We start from the raw sequence: 18,857 nt of genomic DNA, 5'->3' as shown, positions 1-18,857 counted from the left end.
AATGCAGAGAATTATTCATGATTTAGAAATACTCGTTCTAAACAATTGATTGCATCCCAAATGTAGATTATTATATGCTTCCAATCTTTGGGACGCTTTTATTTATCTTGTTACAATTTTGAATAAATTATTTTTAAGGAACTGTTGCTGGCTGGTATTAGCATTTTTGCAGTGATATTCTGTGCATTCAATCATATTGTCAATTATACTCAATAAATTCCGATTTTTAAGAATTCCGCTGAAATAGTCTTGGATTTCAATTTATTTTTTCATATAACAGGGCGAGTCAAAAAGTAAAGAGACTTATGGAATCTCTTAGTCCAGAGTATGGTTACATTGCTAGTGTGCAGCGATGAATTAGTGTAGCCGGCAACACTTCAATTGAACGTGTCACTCTTTAACCCTTAACTGGGAAGGTGAAATTTTAGGACTTAAATGGGGAGGTGCGGTCTACGAGACCGCACTTTATTTACACTCAAATTAAATTTTCTAATGAATGTATTAGTATGAAAAACTGCCAATATATTACGCAGATATTTTTCTTGATATATAGATATGTTTTAGAAAATTTTCGAAATATATTGTCATTGAAAAAAGTAAATGCGTTGGAACATACATTTTCTTCTCAAATTACATGTTACAATAAATAATATTCTTGAAAAGGCATATAACTTTTTACTTTTTAAATCATATTTATTTTTACAGTATAGGAAGGTATGTAGAAGACAATATAATGTAAAATTCAACATATATATGAAAAATAAAAAAAATGACACTGGGTAAAATTGACCCTTTTTTTATCGGCTTGTGTGACTGTCATAGCACGGTTTTCTAGGTCGTTTTAAACATACAAGTTAAGAACTAGTATAAAATTCAACCTATAAATTCTGTATATATATCTCTTGGTATATTAATATATTTTATAAATTTTTCAAAATACATTATCACAAGAAATATTATGTTTGAACATACATATCAAAATGAGTTCAATGCGAAGTTTTATCGAAAAAACTCTTCTGTATAATTATTCTTATCACTAAAATCGCTTTATGTTTCATTTAAAAGTGACTGGAGTACTGCTTCATAATAGGATTAGTAAACTGGATGATATTTCATTCCCTAAGTTTTAACGCCATCTGTTAAGCCTTGTTTATCACTGGGACACTAACAGGGAGATGCGGTCTTAGAGACCGCGCTCGAAGAAATAACTGAATTATTTAAAAAAAAAAAAAAAAAAAAAAAAAAAACATCTGCTGAAATCGGTTGAATAGGTGCACGTGTATTGAAGGTCACAAAACAAGAAGCTACAAGGTCAACCCATTCAATTGAGCTAAAAATAGAATAGGGGTGAGGGAAAATTCATCACTAGCGGTCTCACAGAGCTCCGTCTTAAAATAGCCTTAGAATTGCTTTAAAACGGTGACGTTAATATAATTAAACTGAACCTCTTAATTAATTACTCTTTTTTTATGAGTATATCATAAAATTTTATTTCATTTGCCTTTAAACGTATATCTTGTTTTTAAAATCAACATTTCATATTTTATGGATTGTACTAATATCCATACCTTAATATCCGTGGTTTAGGAGCATTCTTTCGGTCACAAATTATTCAGTTGTCTTTAATAACTTAGAAATAAAGTATAAATTTACATGAATCATACAGTGAGAAAATATGCTCTTATTCTGCTCCTCTTTTAACGAACGGTTATTATAAAGTCAGTGAACGTGGCTTTTTACACTTAATTTCTAGATCCACATCTCACTGTTAACTACACCTAGAAAAAGTGCAATTTCAGCCCGTGTCTGTAAAATAAAACAAATTTGACATTCTCAAGAAAAATAAATACAATGAATGGTTTTTAAAATATTTAATTATTCTGTATTATTTAAGAAAAGGATAGTTTGATATGAAAAAAAGTCCAGATATCTCTAATCTGGACTGAGTACCTAATTTACATTTATATCTAATAAGAAAAATTATATATAAAATAAATAAATTATATATAAAATAAATAATAATAATTTATGTAATTTGAATCAATAAGGATTTTGATGAATTGAAATTTAAAATTATTCTACGAACTCTGGGTACTCTGAGCCTTGTTTATTAAATTATTTCTTACTTGTTATAAATCGAATACATATACCGAATATGATGTAAGTCTCAAATTCTTTTGTGAGTAATACTTCAATTTGCTTTTTTATTGTAAATAATATTCTGCAGCACACATGAGACATCAATGTTGAACTATTCTATATTCTGTGATCATATCAGAAAACATTTGGTAACATTTCTATTAAAATATTTTTGTATTAATTCAAGCTTAAGCGTTTTCTTTTCAAATGAAATTTCAAATTTTAGAAAAATGCATAGTACAATGAACTGAATAGAGTAGGACTTCTTTAAAAAATGCAACATATATGACTGTAAAAATTTGAAGCTTAACAATACTTTGATGAGAAGGCTATTGAATCCTGTTTACATAAAATATTTAATTGATAATTTTAGCATTCATTAAACTTGGTTAACCAACTGATCGCCAAAGGCGGCAAATAATAAAAATTGGAATGGAATGAAAAAAAATTAATCTTTCAATTTTCAAATTAGTACAGATATTTATCAATTATTAATGCAGCATCTCATCTCTTCAGTCATCAAAGTTGCATGACTGAAACTGAGTTCACACGAGGCCAACTATTGCGCGCAATATAAGGTCACGCCTACCTCAGAATCATCACGTGATCCCAATGGGACAGTAGCAAATGTTTGTCTCATCGGGACAGCTGTTTCCTATTGCCCTCTTGCAGTCACGTGATCTTTATGAAATAGGCATGACCTTCCATTGCCCGGAATTTTCTTAAGTAATTAGAAATTTGTGGGAATGGATCGGCAGTTGTGAGTGTCAAAATATATAATTCAATACTAGTATGTATTTTTTTGTTAAAAATCTAACACACAACAACATTTTGCCTAAAATTATTTCATAACGGTATCAAAGAATTTAAGAAAATGAAAAACTATCATAATTTCAGATCACAAAGAACAAAATTGATGTGTGGTGAATCAAAATTGCATTCATTAAAAATTAAGAATAAATGAAGATATTCAAATTTGAGTCCTAGATTAGAATATAGAACCATTTATCCTGTTCTTTTTCAGTAAAATATTTTCGGTAAAGATAATATTTTGAATGTCTTATAATTTTTTGATGATTTTGGACTGAATAAGAGATACCTTCGTAGCACTGTCGATAAGTCACTTGTGGAAGGGCAATTGATCTTTCCAAATGTAATTGTCCAAATGGTTACCTTCGCCAAAACTATCAAATACTCTCATATCAGAGATTGATTCTGATTTGCAAGCAAAACACATTTAAAAAACCCACTTAAACTATTTTAATTCTCTTAAAACTGTTTTTGAAGAAAATATTTGATTTAATTGCTCTTATATATTCGCTTCATTTACTCATTCGATTTAAATTCATAAGTTTTGTGTATCTTCTTTATGTACGAAGTTTGGAATTTCTCAACATATTAAAAAGTGAATGTTTATATAGCCACGATCTGCCCATTTATCAATTATTGCAAGTTATTTTCCAGAACCAGCCTATTGTAAAGAGTATAATTAATTTTATCTCACAACATTCACAGGCATACATCGAGATATTTTGAAGCTCCGGATATAATGGCGTTCTAAATTTGAAAATCTGGATATATCGGATAAATTTCGAACATATTATAATCCTTTTATATTGGCAATAAATATTTATGCCAAATGTTTTTATTGCTTATCATCGTATATTTCAATCATTCAAACCAAATGCTTTTCCATTTTTATATAATCAGAATCTACACTTTTTATAGCTATAGCAAGTTATTTTCTAAGTCAGCTTATTGTAAAGTACATAATTAAACTTATGTCTCACAACTTTCACAGACATACCTCGAGATATTTTGATGCTTCGGAAATTAATGGTGTTTTTAAATTGTAAATTACGATGGTTCGAATGAATTCCGAACATATTATAACTCTTTTATGTAAAAAATAATAATTTATGACTGTTTTTTTTCACCTTAAATTTCAATCATTCACTGAAATTACATCTTGATTTATTTTCAAATTCACACCTTTATGTCTGTTTGAATTCATATCATTTAGGAAACTGACATTAATCCAGAACATTTCGGCTTTACTCCATGTTTTGTTTAGTTTAGTTATATAAGCGTCCCGTATTAAAACAACACTAGGGCTATTATGGGACGGACGGCATAATTTTGAACCACGGTTAGATGACCAAGGCGATAACTTAGCTGGCAGCCCCCTCTCCAAACTCCACACCACACCAGTGGCAGGACATGTGGACTTATGGAGTTTTGTGAATTTATGGATTTATGGAATCGGGTCTCGAACCTGCAACACTCCGGTTCCGAAACCGCGACCTTACCACCAGATCAATGCTGCCCTTGACTTTACTCCATGAATTTTGCACTCTGATTGATTCCCCCATGGCAGAATGGACAGAGAAACGACAAGCATTGTTGCATCTTTCATGAATGGCTGCAGCTTCGACCATATTATTCTTCATTATATATATAATATATCGAAAAGTAAATTTAGAAAATACAACTTAAAGACAATTCAGTTCAAAACTTATATCTTGATTAGAGCTAACAAGACCAAATGAAATTGATTTTAAGGGTTTATCGTCCGTAGAACAGCTTCCAGAAGCCAAAATTTGCTTCATACAAAAGTTTGAAGTATTTTCTATTACATCGTTTCTAAACAGATTTCGCATATTAATAGTGTATTAGAAACATTTTAAGGAAATAAAACATATCACCATAAACGAATTTTTGTTTTGGTTATAGCGCGACTACAATGCAACTAATAAAATATAAGCATAGTTGAAATTTTGACATAGAGACAGCAGTTAAGGATAAAGTCTTTAAAAATAAAATACAATTTTTAAATTAGCGAACTGAAGATAAATAATCATGGTAAGATTTTTTTATACCCCTTGATATATCTCTCTATATATATATATAGATACATAATTGAAAGAAATTCCCTTTAAAGACACATCGGTAGATCAAACCGAATTAATTCTGGTGAATTATTTGACTTTTAAAATCAAGATGTCGATTCTCCATCACTTGATAAGAGCAAGGGACCAAGATGGAAGACTTCAAACATTTCGCGATCGACTCGCTGCAGGAGAAGATCCAAACGCCGAATCTTCTCAAGGGACTCCACTTTTTCTACTCGCTTTTAATAATGTAACAAATCCTCAAGATATGGAAGTTCATCTACAAATGGCTCGTCAATTGATCATATTTGGAGCTGATGTTAATGTGCAAGATGGGCTTGGATGGACTCCTTTGATTGTTGCAGTAATTGTTCGTAATTTCAAAATGGTTGAATTTCTTTTAGATGTAAACGCTGAAGTAAACCTGAGAGACAACAATGGAAACACTGCATTACACCATGCTGTTGAAAGTGGCCGTTTTCAAATCTCGGAAAGAAATGACGTTGTTACTTATAATAGGAAGATACATATAGTTAAAACCCTTATAAGATTCAATTCAGAACTGGAAAGGGTGAACAATTTGAATCAAACTCCATTAATGCTTGCTGTAAAAGATCAAGATTATCTAATTATGAAACAGCTGCTAAAGAATATCGCATCTCCGGAAGTGAAAGATATGTATGGCGATTCTCTTATGCATTACGCTTTAGGGCGGACAAATGTGAGTCTGAATATAGTGTCGGAACTTGTGAGACACATTCCATTTTCAACAAGAAATCGATATGGAGATTATCCTATGTCTGTCTATGTAAAACACCTTTCGAATGCTTCCCCTGATGAATTGGAGAAAGCAAAATATGTGTTCAAAGTTTTTCTGTTGGATGAGAATAAATTTACAGATGCCGAAATGGCCAAAATATATGAAATAAGTAGAGACACAAATTGCAACTTATTTAATTATTGTGACTGTTGCTACAAGGAAATTGCGGGAATGAAGGGGGATAAATTGGCAAAGAAGTGTAGCCTATATACCCTGGCCATGTCTGCCATTTACTGCAGAAATATTAAAGACGAACCAAGTATGTTTGATAAAGTACTTGATAAATTATTTAAAGGCAAGTACCCTGTGTATTGTGACTTGATCGTATCGGGAATTTCCCGCAAATATTTGAACAAAGAGTTTGTTGAAACGTGTTGTTCGGTTGAAATCACGGGTATAGGATTTTTGAGTAATGATACACTCTGTTCGCTGACATCCTATTTGTCAAATGTTGACATGTTTAACATGATGCGAGCATGCTGCCCTGATAAAAGATGGTCCAAAAGTTCTCATTGCTCTATAATGTAGATTTTAAACTTTTATTTTATAACAAACTTGGATTTCAATAATCCTATTTTAAATTCAATTTGTTTATCTAGCAAATGTAATTAATAATCTGAGAAATCAATTGACGTTATTTGTTGAAGGATAATTCGGTTTGATTGATGACTATTGCTATTTTATCGCTAAATTATATTTATGATCGTTTAATTATGTGTGGCTGTTTAAATTTTATATGAAATAAAAAAATATACAAGGTGATGAGTTTGTCTTTTATTTCTTTGGCATTGTTTCCAATTTTTTTCATTTATACATGGAGATTAATTATATTTCAGTTTATGGAATGAAAATTGGTTTTAAGACTGAAGAGACTTCGGTGATTATAATTCAAGAAATTAAAAAAATATTTTAGATTAAAATAAGTTATTCAATTTTTAAGTATTAGTTCAAATAAAGAATGCAAGTAAATTTTCTTATTTCTATTAGAGAAAAGATTGCTAATAGTAGTTAATATATCCAGTTTGATTATTGGAACGTACTATAAACTTTGGTATTTTCAAAATCAAGATGGCATTATTCTGGTAGATAATTTATAAAGTAGCGGACATTTAAATGCAGAGAAGTTTTCATGATTTAGAAATACTCGTTCTAAACAATTGATTGCATCCTAAATGTAGATTACTATATGCTTCCAATCTTTGGGACGCTTTTATTTATCTTGTTACAATTTTGAATAAATTATTTTTAAGGAACTGTTGCTGGCTGGTATTAGCATTTTTGCAATGATATTCTGTGCATTCAATTATATTGTCAATTATACTCAATAAATTCTGATTTTTAAGAATTCCGCTGAAATAGTCTTGGATTTCAATTTATTTTTTCATATAACAGGGCGAGTCAAAAAGTAAAGAGACTTATGGAATCTCTCAGTCCAGAGTATGGTTACATTGCTAGTGTGCAGCGATGAATTAGTGTAGCCGGCAACACTTCAGCTGAATGTGTTACTCTTTAACCAGCATTAGCTGTTCGAATGTAGCAGACGATTTAATATAGCAACTCCAATGTCGATCTGTATCAAGGAGAAAATGAGGGAAATGATTCGCTTTTTGTTTGAGGAAGTTGTAAAATTGTGGATATTATTCGAGAGGTAATTTAATCGCAGTACGGCGACAGTTGTTTATTGCGAAACAAGACCTACGAATGGATACGCTTTAAACAGGGAAAGACTTCTTTATGTGACAAGAGATAAAGTAGGCTATCGACGTCAACCACTGAGGAAAATTTGAAAGTCTTGGACGGTGTGGTAGCGGATAACTGTCTAAACTAGACTAAATAGAAACCTGCTATCAGGTGCAAACATCGTGGGGAAAATTGCGAAAAATTATCCTGCAGCAACATAACACTCGCCCACCCTCAGCCCAACGGACGGCCGAAACAATAAGAATTAGGTAAGAAGTGCTAGAACATCCGCTATGCAGTCCAGACATAGTTCCAAGATATTTTCATATGTTAGGAACATTGAAGAAAACGCTAAGGAGAAGAAGGTTTGCAACTTATGAAAAAATCATTGATGCTTGCAAAATTGATTACACCGGTTACTTTTTTCCCCAACAGAACGAAAAAAAAAACTTGTGAAATGTTTGGAAAATGTGTTGAAATCAAGCGTATTTATATAGAAAAATATATATTTCAGTTTTCTATCATTAGAATAAAGCCACCTTTTCTCAAATGCCCCTTCACATTTTGACACTCCTTCATATATTAACAATTTGGAATTGACATTACTATGTCGCGTTGAAACGTTGGAAGAAAGTATTTTCAAAATTTAGAGTGCATTGTATATCCAATTGTTTTTACAACTGAATACTTTGATTTAAAATTTTCAGAATAGTTTAGAAAGGGGGTATGTCTCACTAGCCAATAAAACATACTGGCATCACCCTTGTATAAGCACGTGTATAAAATTCTCCTTACTATTCATTAACTTTGTAAATGTTATCCAATTTGTTCCTGTATTCTTTACTATAATATGTGGAAGGAATTAAATTGCAAATATAGTATAACGAATCTACGTTTTTTCCTGTAATCTCCATAAGGTAAGTAACGAAACGCCTGTTGTAATTAAGGAAATTTTATTGTAAATTGCTGCTACAATGTCCTTACATTATATGTATAATGGAAAAAAAAATTGGAAGATTCTGAATTTCCATTGGGGGAACCATAGTTTGAAACTTCTATTTGTAGCAGTTCATTCAGCAAAAAGATTTTCTTTCACTCAAAAGTGTAAAAAGCCCATAAGTATCTTTATGGATTCCCATTTATTAGATGGGTCCTAGTATCGTAGTTAATATGGATCTTCATTCCTATCAATTTTACCCACCATTCGTCTTCCGGTTCACTTTTTCCATCTGCAGACGTCAGGCCTCGGAAATCTACATAAGACGATGTTGTCAGTCTATTTGCTTCTTGATAGTCATGAATGACCCCCCACCCACACACACGCACGTATTGACCATGCATAATATTGTTACGAAATTTCCGGGGTTCGTTTAGATAGTGAAAGTTATATGGTGTGGAGAACGCTCAATCAGCAGGCGGCAGTAGAAAATAAAACAACGACGTTTATTTACACGAAGACACACAGGACAGCACAAGGACGACAACTATATAAAGCACAGAAGACGATTATCTTCAGCCGAGACGTGCAGCACACACAGCAGCATACAACAAGACTCTCTACTGCAGACAGTAGCGCACAGCTTAGTTCAGCACTAGCTTGACGCCTCGCTGCTCTGCTAATCTCTGGAAGGCCAGTTCTTTATCGTCGATTCTGACTTCGACTCCACTGCTCCACGACTACTCCCCGGCAGCTGCAGCTCCTTTTATAGGTCTCAGTAGGCGGGGCTAGGAGCCTCTGAACCAATCAGGAACGTTCGAGGCGTATGGACCTAAGACCTAATGGACGGATCGATAAAATTCTCGATGTTTCGCGTATAATCTATTTTGGCGCCAAAGTCACCAAATTCGTCGCCAAGCTCTGGGACCTCCTATGGAACCCACTATGCTGGGAAGCCGCATCGCAGATTCGTAACAATATGAAGCAATACCTTGGACTTCAGTGGTTACGAAAGAATGGGAATGAGATGCTCATGAGATTATGAGGTCAAGCTAGAATTAACGGAAATGCTGATAATGAGAAGACTCATAACTGGAGGCCTCTTTCCATTTTAGGGCTACAAAGTTTCACCATGTTGCTTGGTAATTAAACTCTAACTTCACATCAGTGGGAATTATAATGTATTCGCATTTGGTACTAATCATCAACAATTTGATCGCCGTTTTGCAGTTAAAGAAATTTTTTTTAATTAATATTTTAACTCTGTTTCCCATTCTCCCTTTCTAAAGAATTTCCTCAAAAAATGTCGGTAAAGATGATGGTATCCATAAAATGCTTTCATTTACTTTTAGAAATCTCTACTAAAAGCAAGCGCAGCGGTTTGTGAAAAATTAAAGGTTTTAGGTATCATTCGTATTGCCGTCAATTCTCATGTAATGTTTGATTTTTTTTCCACAGAAGCAATAATACGTGGGGAACTGTTAAATGTTCTTCTTGAGGAGATCTCTACAGAATTGAAGCCCAATGAGTTATATATGAATACCAAACAAAAGGGATTCCAAAATAAATTCAATATTTGAATTTGCCACCATTCTTGCGGTATAGTGTTGGCAAACCTATTAAGAGACCGTTTGACATTTGATAATTTAGGGTTATAAAAATGGAGCTTTGCAGGCTAGAACAACGCGTTAACGCAGAATTTGAATTATATAAAAATAAGTTTTTTTTCTCTTTAATATTTATTGAATCGTAAAGTATGCAGGATAGGAATATGCATGGGTTAACAACAAACCGTGCCGGCGTCCTGGCATAGGGGTAGCGCGTCTTCCCCGTGATCTGGGCGTCCCGGGTTCGAGTCCCGGTTTGGGCATGGTTGTTCTTCTGTTGTTCTATCTGTGAGATGTGTGAATGTGCCCTCCTGTAAAAAGGGGTTGTGCAAGCGAATGAGTGATGCGTGAGTAGCAAAGTCGTACTCTTGGCCCTAGTTGGCGCTGCTATAAAAAATAAGAGACGTCCCCCTCAGGCTTAAATCGCTGTCTTCGTAACAGCGGGCTTGTCGGTGGCAAGTGCCATGGGAAACAAACAAACAAACCGTAGGTCAAATGACCTCTACAGCTTTGCTGGCACATACGCAATCTTTTGTCGAAATTTTCCATGACCATATTTCAGGCATCGTTGAGGAAGCATTGAAGTTCCTCCTTGTTTTCTTCTTGGCATAGATCTTAGACTCCAAATAACCCCATAAAAAGAAATCCAATGGTGTTAACTCACATGGTCTTTCGCTACAGAATATCCCCGAACATGGAATCGCTAGGTTTTCTTCTTATTTGAATGGGTGTAAGTGGAAAGATTTATTAATAAGAACAAAAAAAAATGTTGAAGTTTACACAGAGTACATTAAATAATAACTATACACAATATAATAATGAAAAAGGGAGTGTTTATTGGGAGGGGCCATTTCTCATATTTTCGAACTGTCATTATTTTTGAAATATTGTTCAACAATGGAAATACGTTGTTCTATCGGGTAAAGCTAAATTTTTATTAAGCCTGAACTCTCAGTTGTGAAAAGGTTTTTCTAATAAGGTTGCCAGCAAATGATTACATGAATGGTGATAAATCCATATATTATGTGCATTTTGGATGCTCTACAGTTCAGAAGGAGGAACAATTCCTCCCCACAAACCATTATATCCTTACTTTTCAGTAATCCAAATTTTCAGAAATTATATGTGTGTGTGTGTGTGTGTGTGTAGGTTACATAAACTTGCAAATTCTGCATTATATCCTAAACTCTTTGAGGGGTTTTCTATGCCAGCATTTTGTTTATTTGAAGACCAATTGCAATGCAGCTCTCTCTCGTGGACACTATTCAGAAAATGCCATAATTTTATAGCACAAGGAAACTACATAAACAGCAATCGCAATCATTCATCATTTTCTCTATTCATTGAAAATTACATTAGAAAATAATAAAAAAACTAATCTCAATCAAAAATTAAGAATACATCATTAATCTTGAATGTAGATAAAAAAAATTCTAGTTCCTCAACATCCAGATTTGGACTAAGCAGCTTTTACTGTCAAAATACTTTTTTAGCAAATTGTTTATACAAAGGATCTTATTTAGAGGCTGAAATGCCAACAAATACTGTTCCTGAAATTGGGAAACCAGTCCGACGCAAATCAAAATTATCAAAGTTCTCTTCTTTATAATTTCCGAAATTTTAAATTTTAAATTCTTAAATATTTCTCAGACTAAAACAAACAAACAAAAAAAACTTTCATAAAAAAGACTTTAATCAAAGTTAAAAATCATTCTAAATATTTCGTCGGTTTGATATTTATTATTTAAAGTATTCAACTATTTACTATCCATAAGGTTATGGCATTAATATTCGACCGCGGTGGTCTGGTAGTAGGGTCTCGGCTTATTAAGTGAAGTGCTTCAGATTCAAGACCCTATTACACCGAAGAACGCCTTATAAGTGGGTCTGGTGCACGCTAAATCCTTCAGGGCCAAACGTCCTACCACTGGTGTGACGTGGAAGTTTGGAGAGGGGGTGTCAGCTCAGGTGTCGTCCTCGTCATCTGACAGAGGTTTAAACTTACGAGGTCCGTCCCAAAATAGCCCTAGTTTTGTTTTTAAAAACAGGCTGATATAAATAAAATAGTTCTTAAGTTGTTAAATAAAATTAGGGTCTTTTTATTTTCATTACTCCTTAATTTTTATATTTTTAATTCACAGTTAATATTTTTATATAATATATTTTGAAAATAATTATTTTTAAATTCACCACAAGAAGTCACCATTTAAACGGATGGAGTTAAATTAGATAATTTGATTTAATTTAATAAAATTGAATGTAAGTTTATCTGATTTTAAAGTACTCAAATTGAAAAAAAAATGAATGAAAAAAAATGAATCAAAAGCATAAAATTTCTAATAGTATCTATATATTGTCATATGAGGATTTCTTTTAAGGTGTCATTTTGTGTTGCCCTGCATTGTGTCCTCGCCGAATAGTTTAACATTACTATAGTAATCCATCAATAATGAAAGTAATATAAGGAAAATGTTTTAACATATTTCCTCGAATGTATTAACATTTTGCTTTAAAAATAACACATTATTCTTCAGGTGTTATTCTTATCATATGAATGCGGCTCAAAATTATGAGACCCAGCCCAATATAGCTGTATTATTATTTCAAACCCGGATTAGTCCATGGCGTACTTCCTCCCCTTGATGCAGCATACTAAGAAAGGTGAATTAGGTGTGAACATTGCAATGCTTTATTTTCATGATAGTAGACTGAAAAAGAAATTAATTTTAATATTTTCGTTTAATATTTCAAGTAAAATATTTGACGCGGACCTACATAAATTTTATGAATCAGCAAACTAGGAGGAAGACAGTTCAGAAAAAATATTCTACAAGCCTATCTAGGATGGAAACGTTGTAATTTTTCACATATGAGAGCTGATATGGCAAAGAATTACAATCCTCGATATTAGAGCTGATATGGCAAGAATAGAATTAAAAAGAAAAGACTCGATTTTTGGAACAAATCAACAGAATGGAGATCGACAACAGCTTCGATGAAAAAAAAAGAGGGAGACCAGAAGTGTAAAGGCTGAATAAAACCCTAGGACCCCACGTATAATAAATACCAGCCCCCCCCACCTCCATCCCCAGCAATCAACCTGAAATTAGAAGCAAAAAAATTGCAGAATACTCTAAGACATCAATCTGAAATATCCAAAGACGGATACTTCTAAACGGATACATTAGGATCCAGTCCAGAAGCAAGATGAAAACGAGCATCTCCAGAAAATCCAGAAGGAAAACCATGAAAGGTGTTGGAGATCGATCATGACAAAAGAGAATTGGACAAAGCATTGGAAACATTCGATTACAAAGTCAAATGGATCTCCTAATAGAGTCGCACTTCTACAGAAGAAGCAAAATGACTTTTACCTGTCAGGAAACTCAGATAGCAAACCACTAAAAGTGATAACAAAGAAACTGTCGGTCAACCATGACAAAGAAGAATTGCACAAAGAACAGGAAATATTCGATTACAGAATTCGAAAGAATATCTCAATGGAATTGAACTTCTACAGAAGAATCAGAAGGACTTCTTCTCTAGTTCTTGTGTATAGCCGAAGATCCCACCACCACTGAACGAAGAGTATCGATAGTCTGCTGCTTTCTTTAGCATAACACGTCCATAACAATGCCCGATTCACCGAACTGACACTTTCTTCGAAGCAGTTGATCCCCAGCCACAAGATGGTCAATCACCGACCTTCCCCCTTATGTTCCTGTACACAAATCATCCTGTCAAATGAGGAACAGGCAACCACTTTAAGAAAATATCCATGAAAGTCCCAATATTTCGCCAAATTCTCGTTACATAAAAAGAGAAATCCACACTTTAAAACTTTCAAATAGTTAGTAAAAAAAACTGTCAATTTTAACATCATATCCTTCACTGTTTTGAGATAATCCGGTGCCATCAGTACTGTACTTAAAACATCATTTTCAACTTTCATATTCTGTCTTAATTCCGAGGATATTTACCCGTCAGGAACATGAAAAGCAAAATTGGCCCTAAGAACTGAAAAAATTTGATTACTGAGTCGAAAGGATCTCCCAACTGAAGAATTTTGGATAAAAGACCCTATACTTCATCTTCCTGTTGGGGATCAAGTAAATTGGAAATTTCAAAAATAAATATACAGTAAAAAAGCAATGCACTACCTGAGAACGAAAACTGAACCTTACACAAGAAAACCAAAGCCAGTATATGCAGGATTTTTCCATGGTGCCTATTCTCTTATTAAAGACATTCTACTAATATTTCTTAACCCCTTGACATACGAATTTATTTAACTCTCTAATTGGATGATACATTCTATATTTGACATTTATTGTTATTTCGAATATTATAATAAGTCTGTATTTGAATGTCTTATAAGGAGCATTTGAGATATTGAAGCGTTTATGAGTGATTTTTGCAATTTAAAATACTTAATTCTGTTCGCATAGTTGCAGACTTAAAAATTCAGTAATTTGATGCGTCGAGAATTGAAATAATAAGATTACTAAATATAAACATTATATACACATGGAGAACTTCCAGGTAGATCCAGTTCTCAAATCTGTAATCAAGCAAGGACGAATCTGTCTTGTTGTTGTTTCTCATGGCACTTGCCACGGACAAGCCCGCTGTTGCGAAGACAGCGATTTAAGCCGCAGGGGGAGAGTCTCTTGTTTTTATAGTAGCGCCAACTAGGGCCACGAGTACGACTTTGCTACTCATGCATCACTCATTCGCTTGCACAACCCCTTTTTACAGGAGGGTATATTCACACATAGTACAACGGAAGAACAACCATGCCCAAACCGGGACTTGAACCCGGGACGCCCAGATCACGGGGAAGACGCGCTACCCCTATGCCAGGACGCCGGCTGAATGTGTCTTTGTTACTTTGCGAAGTCTTGGAAATTATTTCAAACACGTTATACGTTAAATATTCGGAATTAAAGAACATATTTAGGTAGAAGTTAACAACTATTGCAAAATAGAGAGAAGGTTTTTTCGGTTTTCGTAAGTGTGACTAACTTTAAGTGTCCTTTAAAAAAGTAAACAGTGCCTACTTATATCAAAACTAAAATCAAAGAATGCTCAATTAATATTATCTTCAGTTTTTCCTAGTACTTTATCTCCTCTAATCTTCTAGGCATAAATGTAAAGACTTTTTTTGTCAGTTTGTGCCAGATTTATTGCCATTATGCTTTGATAGATTTTTTTTTTTATTTTCTGTATTCAAGTGGAGTTTTGGCGTGCTTAGTTATCAAGATATAACAACAAATTTTCAATGCCTTAGGCTTTCTATATAATGAATAATAACTCAAAGTCTAAATTGTTTGATTTAGAAATTATTTCTTCACAATTCTTTGTGCTTTGATGCCATTATCATGTTGAAGGATAAGTTATTCGTGACAACCTCGCCATTTTCATTCAAAAAATTTAAGTTGGAAATTTTCTTCATTGATTAGATTTTTAAATATAAATTTTTCATCCCCTACTGTTGCTATCTACTTCCGTTAAATTCATTGCTATATTTTAATTTATTCTTTTTGCTATATTCATTCTCCATTTTTGGATTGCTCTTTTGTGTCAAAAATTTGAAATACTTCTCCATTACGAAAAGAACTGTCATTCTGGTGTGCTTTGGAAATTTGGAGAGAGTTTGACAGGGTAAGTGTCGTCCTCATCATCTGACTGCGGTTCAAAATTACGAGGTCCATCCCAAAATCCCAATGTTACTTTAAAATGGGACGATAATGTAACTAAACTAAGCTAACTTTGTGCAAATCTTTTTTTCATCGGGGAATTTTCCAGTTTACTTCGCATTTAGTTTTTTAATTCTTTAGTTTGTCTCTATTTATTTTTTGAACTTATTTTTTCATAGGACTTTTTTCCCTATGTTTTTAAACTATCCAGTATTAAATCAGTACCGATGTGAACTCATCTTGTTTCAACACCCAATAAAAAAATGGAAAACTCGAAACATTTCAAACGAAAACTTGCAGTCCATACATTTTTTAAATGTAAAAGTAGATGTATTTTTTGATTTGGTGAATTATTTATATTATTATTTTATCCTCTTCGGTATTTACAAGGCATTTGCATCTTTACAGAGATCCCACGGCATTTGGGTCTTTTGGGCTTGCCGCCAAATATTAATGATAAATCTTTATGGAGAGTAAATTGTTCAATACTTTGAATCGCAAATACCAAACTGATGAAACATTTCGATGCTAATTTTTAACTTTGATCTAAGGTCTTTCTGTGAAAGTCCATTTTTTTTTCAGTTTAAGAGATCTGTAAAAATTTAAGATTTAAAATTTCGGGTATTAAAAAGAAGAGATATTTGAACATTTTTATTTACGATTGATTAGTTTCCCAGTTTCAGAAACACAATTGGAAATTCAGTCTCGGAATTAACCAGATTTCTGTAAGAAAATTCCCTTAAAGTATTTTGAAAGTAAAAACTGCTTAATCCAGATCTGTATGTTTTGGACTATAATTTTTCATCTAAATTCGGGATTAGAGACTTCTTAAATTTTGATGGAGAAAATGATGAATGATTGACATTGCTGTTTATGTACATTTCTTGTACTTTAAAATTTTGGTGTTGTCTAGACAGTGTGCACGGACCAATTAGTCTTCTAATGAACAACCTGCTGGTATTGAAAACACCTCAAAGAGTTTTTGGATATAATGTAGAATTGACAAGTTGATGCAACCTGAATATACATATTAGGAAAATTTTGGGTTCTGATAAGTAAAGATGTAAAGTTTTGTCGAAAGGATTTCTTCATCTTTCTGAATTGTAGGTTGTTGTTCATACTTTACTCAGGGTTGCTGTTCCGTTGAAATATCCTCAATAAAATCATTGAACAATTCCCCACTTGCTATTATACCTTTGTGAAAAAAACAATGATGTATGAGAACTGACGGCAATACGAATGATATTTAAAGCCTTTAATTGTTCACTAATTGCCATGTTTGTTTTTTTAAAGCGTAAAGTAAGTTAAAGCATTTTATAAATACCATTATCTTTACCAATTTTTTGTGAAATTTTTTTAAAAAGGCAGTAAGGGAAACAGTTTTAAAATATTAATTAAAAAACTCCATTTAATTACAAAATGACGATTAAAATGTTGATGATTAGCACCTAATGCAAATTCCTTATAATGCCCATTTATGAGAGGTCAGTGTTTAACTATCAAACAACGTGTAAAACTTTGCTCCAATCATTCAACCCCGAAATGGAAAGAGACCACCGGCTATGGGTATTCTCATTATCAACATATATTAATTCTAGCTTGGACTTATAATCCCGTAAACACCTCTTGGCCATTCTATCGTAAACAATAACTACTCTTAAAGCCAAGATATTGACTCTTAAGTTGCAAGGCCAATACTTGTGGATGGAATCATCCATGATAGCCAAGAAGCAAAGAGAATTGCAACAGCATCTTATGGAAATTTCCGTTACCTGGTGAAAAGGGAGTCAGAAGATGAAAGAAGGGTAAAAATGATATGACTAAATACCTTTGTTAACCTCGATATTAGGATACCTGCTCATCCAATAAATGTGTAATATTGAAGTCTAATCTTCTGAGTAAAGACGAGAGTTGCTTTCCATTAAAATACTTGCACTATTTGCATTTCTGAAGGAGATTCCGATGCAAAGATGTTTTAAACTATGTGGTTCCGTGTTGGAGACCAAACATTTTCCATTTTTTTTTCCTTATAATGTCACATCAGTCCAACAGTCTAAGGCCATCGAGCTTGTAGTGTACAGTAAAATTTCCTTAATTATAAAAAATGTCTCGTTACTTTCCTTATGAAGATTACAGGGAAAACCTAGATAAGTTATAAAGTCTTAGAAATATAATTTCTTTTGCCAAATATAGTAGGAAATGTAGTAACAAATTAAATAGCATTTACAACGTTAATTAATAGTACAAATAATTCCGTACAGACGCTAAGACAAAGCTGACATCAATGTGTTTTGCTGATTAAAGAAAGGAAACCCATTTCTAATCCATTATGAAAATTTTAGTTCAAAGCAGCCATGCAGACAAGAATACAAAAGTATTCCGTTGTAAAAACAATTAGATTTTCTAAGCACTCTCAATTTAGATAAACCATTTTCCCGATGTTTTATCTAAACATTGCAACGAGAATATCAAATTGATTACATATAAATATGAAAAAATACATTGAACACAGAGAATTCTTAAAAATCCGAATTTACTGAATACGATTCAAACCTGCCGATACGGGACAAAGCACAGCTTATGTTTTTTTTTTTTTTTTTTTTTTCTTCTTTTAACCCGCGAGCACTCGCACCGGGTATGACATGCCCGATCCATTTTCATTCAACGTTTTTATTACTTCCTGTTTTTCGGATTAGGCCAGAATTTCATGTAGCTGTATCCAAGGCCACATTCTTTCAGTAGGGGAAAAACCAGTTCTGTTCTAAAAATAGATTTTGAGATAGAGGGGTTGGGGGCATGTCATACCCTTGCGAGTCCTCGCGTTCGTCAAACGTTTCCATTTTTGTTTCTTAGTTTAGTGCAGTATGACGCGCTATATGAATTACGAGGAAGAAAGGGAATATTTACGACACCTTATAGAAACTGTTTCTAGTGACGATGAACCGTTATCTGACGATAGTGTTGCCTCTGAGGATAAAGAATACTGCAGCGATCACGATTCTTCTACTGAAATTGAGGCAGAAATAGAAGATGAATGTTCACTGTCAACAACAGATTGTTATATAGGTAAAGATAAAGTAACAA

This window comes from Argiope bruennichi, chromosome 9, assembly GCF_947563725.1.
Source record: "Argiope bruennichi chromosome 9, qqArgBrue1.1, whole genome shotgun sequence".
NCBI classification, from domain to species: domain Eukaryota; kingdom Metazoa; phylum Arthropoda; class Arachnida; order Araneae; family Araneidae; genus Argiope; species Argiope bruennichi.
The sequence above is the reverse complement of the archived record's forward strand: the minus strand, read 5'-3'. Positions refer to the sequence as shown.